The following is an 11,454-nucleotide window of genomic DNA, read 5'->3' on the forward strand; positions in this document are numbered from 1 at the left end:
AGGAGATCGTGCGCATATCCTCTGAGTAGTCTGTGATAGATGCATTGTCGCATATACTCACGAAATGAGCCTTCTTCTGCCTCGCTGCTCCGTGATATGGGGATATATGCTCATGAGCATAGCCTTATCGCTCCTCTCACATTGGCTGTATTCCTCTTCGCTTCTGGGTCTGGCTCCTCCTCCTGGCGCATGACGGTTCTACTGTACATTATGTGCTAAGACGTGTGTCTCTCAGGGCCCGCTCAAGCATGTGCCTGCTGATGACGGTTCTATACTCATCCTGCAACCTTCCGACATTCTGGTGCACGACGGTTCTACTTACTCCCTCGCACATCCGAATGACTGTTCTACCTGGCAACATGCCGAATGGACGGGTTTGCTATGCACCTGCCGAATGGAGGTTCTACTGCACATCCGAAATGACGGTTCTACTGGGCCACTGCCGATCCTTCGGATGGTGGGTTCCTACAGCATGTCTACTCTCTCTCGAGTTTGAAACGGTTTCTACCTCGTCAATACATTTTTCCTGTAGCTATGACGGCTTCTCATTATGGTACATTCCTCTCCTGCTGCCCCTTCCGTCCCTGACTATGTACTCGGTTTCTTACTGTAGCATCCTCCCTCACGAAATGCTATCGGTTTCGTACCTCTGGGGCACCATTGTAATTCGTACACGTGTTCTTTCATCTCGGCTATCGAGGTTTCTACTGTAACTACGACCGGCTTCTAGTTCGTATCCATGGTGGTATATCTACTACTGATCGGTCTCTCTAGCTCTGTTACATTACTTACTAAACTTGAGGGTCTTACTGCCACTCAGGGCATTGGAGATGAGCTGGCTCTCAACTCTACTGTCCACATTACTTCGCAATGCTGCGATACTCCTGGCTATCTGAATCGGTGGTCATATGAATGACGGTGTCTACTCGGTACATCACTTGGGACATCGACCCCGTTTCTAACTCAGGCATACTACTACCATTATGAAATCGCTTGCGACGCGGTGTTTCCTATTCTTGTACCTATTTGAAGAGCATGTCAATGGTTTGGGGTCATCCTAACCTAGTCACTACTAACTGATGTAGATTGCTACGGTTTCTGACTGGTTCAACTCGCACCTATCGTTCGCTACACTTCGAATACAAATCACCTCCGTTCGTCATTCCAAATTTCTACACTCGTGCATTCAGGTCATTTGCAATGACACTGGTTTTCTCGCTAGGACTGACCTCTTCATATGCCCAATGACGGTTCTTCCACATCGCTGCCCTTGAACTACATCACTCGCATATGCCACGGTTTTCTAGGTCTCCGTCTCGACCATACTATTGCATGAACTCGGCAACACGCTAGAGGAACATCATTTTGGCGAGGGAATTTGAGGTTCATTTTTACACAGTCTCTTACCACACAACAGTCGCTTTTTTGGATACTGAGAAGACAACCTCACACTCCTTAAATCTGACTTCACATATTTGTGCGGACTGAAAAATGAGGTTCTGACCTAGCCGTGCCCATATGCGTCTTGTATTGTCTACGCTACAATACATACCTGGGTTCACACTCAATTATCTCTACCCACTACCACTTTGCACAAGGTCGAGTCACTTACGCTTTCAGCTTTCGTTGGGGCTGGCCCCTGGTTCAATCTCTAGCTTATGCACCGTATTGTAAGGGACTTGTTGTTACTCCCTATGGAGTTCGCTCAACAAGCTTCAGCTACAGTATCCAACTACCGGGGCACTGCTTGTGGTCCTTCAGTGATATAACATTCTTTATTTAAGAGTAACTCATGAGTTGATATCAATCGAGAGCAGGCTGGTGAGGGAGAAATCGGAGTTAGAGGAGATACGTGGGGTACTTCACCAGAAAGCAGGATTAGTGAAATTATCCCAGTTCTGTAAAGCTTTGCTAAACCAGCGCCCACATATTCTCATGATTCGCCTGCGTTAGATTCAATTGTAGACCACTACAAATTTGTATACTGGGTTGTTGTTGGCGCACTCCATTCTCCCTTTGGGCCGGCGAGTCCACTCTATATTCTCTGTCAATCGTTTGTATAGCGCGCTTCTATCTTGCCAATTCCTATAAATTCGAAGGAAAGCTCTCTCACGCTTTATGGCCGATGACTGAACAAGATCAAATTATGGCCCTACATGCTCCATGCCTTGCGTTGTAAGAGCCAACCGCATGTGAGTGCAATGTAAGGCCGCGTACAACGCATCGCGATATTTACTCGGGCCTATCGACGAAATTACCTTTAGCATTTCTAGTTCGGCGCAATCTTGATCGCTTCAGCGAACAATGATAGGCCCCTGAGTCTGTATACTTATCTCAAAATATATATTATTTCTTAAGCCACTGTTGGACAGTTAGCTGGCTAACTTATTTATCCAGCTTTCTGGAACAGCCCAATGGTGTCACGAAAGACGTCCGTATATTAAACTTGTACAGTACACGGAGAGAAGTAGAATATGGCTGTGATAATTGTGCCTTACTGTATGTATTTGGCAGTCAATATTGTATATGTACTAATGAAATTAAACGTTAGTGAGCAAAGTGTGATGTGTGTGTTCTTTTGCATGTGGTATCTTACTGGTGAGCGACAAGTCACAGAAAAAGCTTGACGCCTGGCACTGGAGACGAGGACAGAATCACACAGCCAACTTGTGACACTATAATTACGTAGCTAAACAACAACAAGAAGTAAACAAGCTAACAGTTCTTCAGCCATAATTTATTGGCGGATATCACGATATAGACAAGTGGCTTAAATTTGTCTCTTTTGTTCATTACAGTTCTTCACTAATGTAGCACCTCTACATCCGTATAATATACGTCTTGCTCACATTAACGCGGTCAATTGGAAATCTTGTTTTCATTGCTTAGTTCTAAGCCCTGGGGTAGCCATGGTTGTCAATCATGGGCCTGTTAGCATAGATTAATCTCCGCATATCATTTAATTCGTACCAGTGGGTAAGGTTCGCACAAGTTGTTTATCATTTTACACTTATGTTGGTGCGGTCAGTTGTAGAGACTCGTTTGGGGTTCAGCTCATCTCTACTTGGGGCACAACATGTGCTTGTCTAAGCCAGTCTATAATGTTTCTTGCGATGCCAGAAGTCACGTTTGATGTCCTCGACACTTGCTCTTCACTTTTTGTGTTGCTCAAATGATCACAAGCAAGTGGTGCAATTGGCCAAACTATATATAGTTATTATCCAACGACTCATGTTATCTAATATCTTCACTTATCCTCCTCCATGCTGCTGGTCACTTGTATCACAATTTCCAGTTGGGTCCTTCAGAAGTTCTTCTAACATATACCATCTAAGTCTTTGTCGAAGTCGGCTCTTTTCTTTAACTACTCCATGGCTTGGAAATCAGTTTTTTCAGAAATATCGCACTATCTGCTATGCCTCGTGCTGGCTTTGTAGGGAAGGCTTCTTGTTATCAAGGCTTCCTCTCTAATTTGCGGGACACCACTTTTTGTAGTGTCACATTGGAGGTTGCTTATCTCTGTGGATCTGTACCCTTGTTTCCATAGCGCTCTCTCTTGCATGCCTTCAATACTCATGATGCCTTCCTGCCTCTCGTGCTTAGACATCATGTCGCTGCAAATATCTCAATCATCGTAAATTCGAGCCCCTTATAGAGCCTGTTCAGAAACGTAATCACTATTGCCATCTCACAGCCTTGCCTCACTAATTCTTGGGTTAACTATCTCTTTCGTGGGGATGCAAATTTCCAAATACTGTCCCGCTATGAACGTATTCTCACTAAATAGACCTGTTCACTTCCCTGCTGTTTTACTCTCTTCTGCTTGTACATCTCTAAACTTCCCTTGTACACTCTAAACAATGACGTAACGCTCAACTTTGGTAGATCATCGGGTAGAACATCATCTAATGGGATGCAACACAGTTTCCGTCATACCCCTCTCTGCTGTCTCCTCTAAAATTCCTCTACCTGGACTCGGTCATACTGAGTCTGGCTGCGTCTCTGCTGTAATCTGATAGGAGACTCGCTATCTGTCGTTCCTTAGATCGAGATGAATGTATCGTCTATTTGGTGCTGATACATCAGTGAAACATAGCCTCAAGTCCAGAACTACATGAGCAATGAAGTTGATCGCCTGTTGTTGAAGATTTGTTACTGCTCGATCATGTGGAGTACAGTGTATTATCAAAATATTCTCTATACTCTGCGTATCATCCAGTCAAAAATCTGTCAGTGCTCGCTATTACCTTCTGGAGATAACCACCTGAACAGTCCTCTCTCGCTGCTCAGCCCGCTACATCAGTAGTAGAGAAGCCACTGCTTCTCTACAAAACCCTTGCAACCGACTGACCTCGAAGCAACGCACAGACGTTCCTACGATTAGGTTTTCCTGAACGCGACAACCTGCAACATGGGGCATAAAGATCATTACTTTTTGGCACGATAAGTGTGATGCTGCGTCTGCACTTGACATTTTTGACCTCAAGTACGAGCACTTGTTTTGGCCATATATTGACCTCGAGGCACGCCTCTGTATAAGCCCATCTATATGGAGGAAAAAGGGAACAGGCGAGAGCCTGTGTGCCCAAGCAACGATAGAATGACACAATCGCACAACTTTACCATGTCCCCTTAATAGAATCCGTCGACCAGACTTCTCTCTTCTCACGCGGAGAGAAGGTGTTTTTACCGCATTCTTATAACATGGGTGTGTGTGGGTTGTTTTGCTCTGGAGGAAGATTCACTGGCTTGGCGTACCGCTTTCAGCCGCGAGATAGATGTATGGATAGTAGGGAATCTATGGAGGTGAGGTGGGCTATATTGGGATACTTGAGATATATTGAAGCAACATCCTCAGAGACTTATCCATGTCCAGGCTGAATTGCTTAAAGCTGGTGGTGGCCGCAATATTGAGCGATTGTTCTTACGCTAATGGGGACAGGAGGTGGAAGTCTCCTCTCACACATCTTTGTCATGCGAGCGGATTGTACTCTTCTTCTAAATGATTGTGGACATAAGTTGTGGTCTTGTAGAGGGAGGCATTAGGCGGCAACTAGTTAAGCTCTGTATTGCGAAGGTGGACATCATTCGGGACGCAGCATCCCAGAAATAGCCCTTTCATGGAGACCCTCACAAAAAATCCTCACCTAGATAGCATATCCTCATTAGTGGTGCCAGAAAAGAACATTAAGGAGAAATAAAAAGCGGGTACTGGTTGGCGCACGCCTCAAGGGCTAAGGCAATAACAAACGCTGAGTCAGTTACACGCAGCTCTGTGCAGGAGGAATGCGGGCCAAAATTCACTCCAAGCTTATGTGTGGAAGCACTTGTTGGAAGGCGTACCCGAAACGTTTGAACCGCAAGTTAAACAATTTAAAAAGGCAATGCTAACCAAATCTAATTGAGGTGGTATGTAAACTTCTGACCCACTCGGGAAAGTGATGAAAGAAATAAAAGCTGAATAAATATTTATCTTTACTATTATTCTGACATCTTCACATTTTAAAATAAAGTGGTGATCCTAACTGATCTAGACAGGGAATGGGAATTTTTACTTGGATGAAATGTCAGGAATTGTGAAAAACTGAGTTTAAATGTATTTGGCTAAGGTGTATGTAAACTTCCGACTTCAACTGTACATTATAGCCCTATAACATTGACATAAAGCAGTTACATACATCCACAACATATGCTGACATGTCTAGGAAGCTGTATGAATCCGTAAATGTGTTGCATGCATGCAGGGGGTTGGGTACAGAGAAAAGCACAACAAAAGCACTGTGAACATGAGACTTTTGAAACATGACAATATAGAGCTCCATAGGCCCGGTCTAACAGTTCTCACTGCTAGTTTCATAGGGCTTCACAACTGTAGTAGGACCTATGATTTGATATGAAGTTCATTTAGGTTATAAGCAATACCGCTGAATGACAACTGACCACATAAATTAAGTAAATCAATCGATTAATAAAACGAAAAGAAGCTAGATGTTCTCTAGTTAGTCTCATACAACTAACGTACATTAACATAAATTACTACAAAATAAATCCCCCCCAAAAACAGTGATGCAAATAGAGTAGAGAAGGAGGTCCTAGCCTGGACGTACTGCTGTTTAGTAGCTGTCACAGAGACTGAAGGGGCGGAGTCTAGAACACATGCTGCTGCTTAGATAGGTGTGTGGAATGATGTCATAAAGGTGTAAGAACAAAGCCTTCTGATTGGGAAGATCACTAGGGGATCCAGCCTCTGTGCCTATCGGCGCTTGAATGGTGATTCAATTGGATCCCACGGTAGGTGATCCATCCAATCCTATGGCGTCAGTTCCACAGGCCCTTCCTCCTCCCCATCAGCTCGGTTGGTTTTGAGCTCCATCAGGGTGTGGGTGAAGTGTGCCCAGTCCTCACTGTGGGGCACTGCCAGCTGAGAGGTAACACAGAGAGAAAAACAATGTATCCACTCACACTGGTATCCATACCCCCAATGGTATTTCATATACTAAGGATGATGTTTTAATCAATTACTGAGTCTTTGTCAGGATCAGATTGGCTGGTTTAGCCTCATGAGCAAATACAGTCCAGTATATGTACGGTTTTGTCTATGTTCTACCCTCAAGGAAAGAGGACACCACAAATAATACTTCTGGAGCTTTTAGTTGAAGCTTCATGCTGATCTAGTCAATCGTCAAGTGACGATCTTCGTTACACACTAATATCTATGTTTCATTCGTTACAAGTTCTATGTGACTGTGACTTCTCGTAACGTTTCATGGCGGAGCACTGCGGTGATAGTCAAATGAGAAGCCCGCTTGGTTAGTTGCCGTGGCTGCCACCCAGGCTGTCACCACGGTTACCACTCTGCAGGCTATAATTAACCAGCAATAAGGAGGTGGGAGGGGACCGCGACCAAGCAGGGCCCGGTTGCATAAAACAAAGTTAATTTCCCCCTTTATCTTTTCCCTTAAGTTTCCTTAAAGTTAATTCTGTTGCACAAAACATTTTAAGGTGAACATCCCCCTTAAATTAAGTGAAAAAGTTAAGGGTGCCCATGAGGTCCCTTAACTGCATCATTCAGTATGGATATCAATCTAAACAGCATTTGTGGAGGTGAATGTTGCTTTCATCTGCTCTGGTTAGCTTCAAAAGGAAAACATCAACCAGCTAGCTAGCTACTTAGCTAAACAATGGAAGGAGCACAATCCATGGCTACAAAGCTAGCTAGCTAGCTAGCTAGCTATATCAACTCTAAGCTAGCTTGACTTACTAGAAAGTAATATAAACAAGTTGAGAAAAACGTAACTATAAGAAACGTGTTTTATTATCTTCTGAAGCAATTTGGTTATCCTGTCTTGATTGTAGAAGTTCTAGTTTGCAATTTCACAAAATTAAAGCGATCTCTTTGAGGAAACTTTAGCCAGTGAATGAGGCCATCTCCATGGTAACCAGATACTATTTTTGCTATACAGTTGAGGTTGAAAGTTTACATACACTTAGGTTGGGGTCATTGAAACTCGTTTTTCAACCACTCCACAAATTTCTTGTTAACAAACTATAGTTTTGGCAAGTCGGTTAGGACATCTACTTTGTGCRTGACACAAGTAATTTTTCCAACAATTGTTTACAGACAGATTATTTCACTTATAATTCACTGTATCACAATTCCAGTGGGTCAGAAGTTTACATACACTAAGTTGACTGTGCCTTTAAACAGCTTGTAAAATTCCAGAAAAGGATGTCATGGCTTTAGAAGCTTCTGATAGGCTAATTGACATCATTTGAGTCATTTGGAGGTGTACCTGGGGATGTATTTCAAGGCCTACCTTCAAACTCCAGTGCGTCTTTGCTTGACATCTATAGGATAATCAGACCAAGACTCCCAGAAAGAACATTAGATGGCACCTCCAACAAGTCTGGTGTTCATCCTTATGGGAGGCGAATATTGCCCAAACCCAACCTGAAGGTACTACGTTCATGCTGTAAAACAAATAATATACTACGTCATGTAATAGAACATCCATGGGACCACCGCAGCGTCATGACGCTCAGAAGGAGACGCGTTCCTGATCTCCTAGAGAATAACAAGTAGCTTTGAGGTGTGAAAAGTTGCAAATGAAATCTCCAGAACAACAAGCAAAGGACCCTTGGTGAAGGTGCTGGAGAAAACAGGTTACAGCAAGTATCTACTAACCAGCAGTAAAAACGAGTCCTATATCAACATACTGAAAGGCCGCTCAGCAAAGAAGAAGCCAACTGCTCCAAAATCGCCAGAAAAAACAGAGCTAAACGGTTTGCAACTGCACATGGGGATAAAGATGTGACTTTTTGGAGAAATGTCCTCTGGTCTGAATGAAACAAAAAATGGAACTGTTTGGCCATAATGAACCATTTGGTATGTTTGTGAGGCAAAGGGGGAGGCTTGCAAGCTGCAGAACACATCACCCCACCATGAAGCACGGGGGTGTTCAGCATCATGTTTGTCTGGGGGTGCTTTCTGCAAGGATGAGACTGGTGCACTTCACAAAATAGATAGCATCATGAGGTACTAGAAATTATATAGGATATATTGAAGCAACATCTCAGACAGATCAGTCTTGAAGATGTTAAAGCTTGGTCGCAAATGGGTCTTCTCCAAGATGGACAATGACCCAAAGCATACTTCCAAGATTGGTGGCAAAATGGCTTAGGACAACACAAGAGTTGCAAGGTATTGAGTGGCCATCACAAAAGCCCTGGACCCTCAATCCTATAGAAAATGTGATGGGCAGAAACTGAAAAAGCGTGTGCGAGCAAGGAGGCCTACAAACCTGACTCAGTTACACCAGCTCTGTCAGGAGGAAAGGGCCAAAATTCACCCAACTTATTGTGGGAAGCTTGTGGAAGGCTACCCGAAACGTTTGACCCAAGTAAAAACAATTTAAAGGCAATGCTACCAAATACTAATTGAGTGTATGTAAACTTCTGACCCACTGGGAATGTGATGAAAGAAGTAAAAGCTGAAATAAATCATTCACCTGTCATGAAGTGTGTGTAGGTGGCAGGGAAGTCAGGTGCAGGAGAATCAAACCTGGTATAATGGAGTAGTTTAATAACTTAAAACAAAAGCTCCAAAACCAAAGTCCATAATAAAATTAAACGTGGGTACAAGAACCCGTCGCACACCAATCCATAAAACGCGAGCATAACAATAAACAATCTCTGACAAGGACATGAGGGGAAACAGAGGGTTAAATACACAACATATAATGAATGGGATTGGAACCAGGTGTGTAGGAAGACAAGACAAAACCAATGGAAAATGAAACATAGATCAATGATGGCTAGAAGACCGGTGACGTCGACTGCCAAGCACCGCCCGAACAAGGAGAGGCATCGACTTCGGTAGAAGTCGTGACATCTCCCTACTATTATTCTGACATTTCACATTCTTAAAATAAAGTGGTGATCCTAACTGACCAAAGACGGAGAATTTTTATTAGGATTAAATGTCAGGAATTGTGAAAAACTGAGTTTAAATGTATTTGGCTAAGGTGTATGTAAACTTCTGACTTCAACTGTATGSCTTCAAACTACCGTAAAACCCCTTATGTACAGTGCATTCGGAAAGTAATCAATCTTTTGGGGCGGCAGGTAGCCTGGTGGTTAGAGCGTTGGAATAGTAACCGGAAGGTTGCAAGATCGAATCCCTGAGCTGACAAGGTAAAAATCAGTTGTTCTGCCCCTGAACAAGGCAGTTAACCCACTGTTACTAGGACGTCATTGAAAATAAGAATTTGTTCTTAACTGTCTTGCCTAGTTAAATAAATGTAAAAAATAAATCTACACACAATACCCCATAATGACAAAGCGAAAACGGGTTTTTAGACATTTCTGAAAATGTATTAAAAATTAAATAAAAAAATATGTTATTTACAAGAGTATTCAGACCCTTTACTATGAGACCCGAAATTGAGCTCAGGGACATCCGGTTTCCATTTATCATCCTTGAGATGTTTCTACAACTTGATTGGAGTCCACCTGTGGTAAATTCAATTGATTGGACATGATTTGGTAAGGCACACACCTATCTATATAACGTCCCACAGTGCATGTCAGAGCAAAAACCAAGCCATGAGGCCGAAGAAATTGTCCGTAGAGCTCAGAGACAGAAATGTGTCGAGGAAAAGATCTGGAGAAAGGTACCAAAAAATGTCTGCAGCATTGAAGAACACAGTGGCCTCCATCATTCTTAAATGGAAGAAGTTTGGAACCACCAAGACTCTTCCTAGAGCTGCCCGCCCGGCCAAGCTGAGCAATCGGGTGATAAGGGCCTTGGTCAGGGAGGTGACCAAGAACCCGATGGTCACTCTGACAGAACTCCAGAGTTCCTCTGTGGAGATGGGAGAACCTTCAAGAAAGACAACCATCTCTGCAGCATTCCACAAATCAGGCCTTTATGGTAGAGTGGCCACATGGAAGCCACTCCTCAGTAAAATGCACATGACAGCCCGCTTGGAGTTTGCCAAACGGCACCTAAAGACTCTTAGACCATGAGAAACAAGATGATCTGGTCTGATGAAACCAAGTTTGAACTCTTTGCCCTGAATGCCAAGCATCACGTCTGGAGGAAACCTGGCGCCATGCCTACGGTGGTGGCAGCATCATGCTCAAGGGATATTTATTAGCGGCAGAGACTGGGAGACTTGTCAGGATCGAGGGAAAGATTAATGGAGCGAAATACAGAGAGATCCTTGATGAAAACCTGCTCCAGARCGCTGAGAACCTCAGACTGGGGCGAAGGTTTACCTTCCAACAGGACAACAACCTTAAGCACACAGCCACGATAACGAAGGAGTGGCTTCGGGACAAGTCTCTGAATGTCCTTGAGTGGCCCAGCCAGAGCACGGACTTGAAAATAGCTGGAGACCTGAAAATAGCTGTGCAGCGACACTACCCATCCAACCTGACAGCTTGAGAGGATCTGCAGAGAAGAATGGGAGAAGCTCCCCAAATATAGGCATGCCAAACTTGTAGTGTCATACCCAAGACGACTCTAGGCTGTAATCGCTGCCAAAGGTGCTTCAACAAAGTACTGAGTAAAGGGTCTGAATACTTATGTAAATGTCATATTTGTATTTTTTATTTTTTATATTTAATATTTGGAGTTTGGGGTTTGGAGATTGATGTGGGGAAAAAACGATTTAATCAATTTTATATTAAGGCTGAAACGTAACAAAATGTGGAAAAGGTCAAGGGGCCTGAATACAAAGTACTGAGTAAATGGTCTAAATACTTATATACAGTGGGGAGAACAAGTATTTGATACACTGCCGATTTTGCAGGTTTTCCTACTTACAAAGCATGTAGAGGTCTGTAATTTTTATCATAGATACACTTCAACTGTGAGAGACGGAATCTAAAACAAAAATCCAGAAAATCACATTGTATGATTTTTAAGTAATTAATTTGCATTTTATTGCA

The 11,454-nt window shown here is 43.2% G+C and overlaps 1 pseudogene; it reads right to left on the bottom strand.

The window, feature by feature from the left end:
- Positions 1-5,549: 5,549 nt before the first annotated feature.
- The window catches only part of LOC112068389 (cytoplasmic dynein 1 intermediate chain 1-like), a 104,800-nt pseudogene continuing 98,895 nt past the window's right edge, over positions 5,550-11,454 (bottom strand).

This window comes from Salvelinus sp. IW2-2015, unplaced genomic scaffold, assembly GCF_002910315.2.
Source record: "Salvelinus sp. IW2-2015 unplaced genomic scaffold, ASM291031v2 Un_scaffold495, whole genome shotgun sequence".
Lineage (NCBI taxonomy): Eukaryota > Metazoa > Chordata > Actinopteri > Salmoniformes > Salmonidae > Salvelinus > Salvelinus sp. IW2-2015.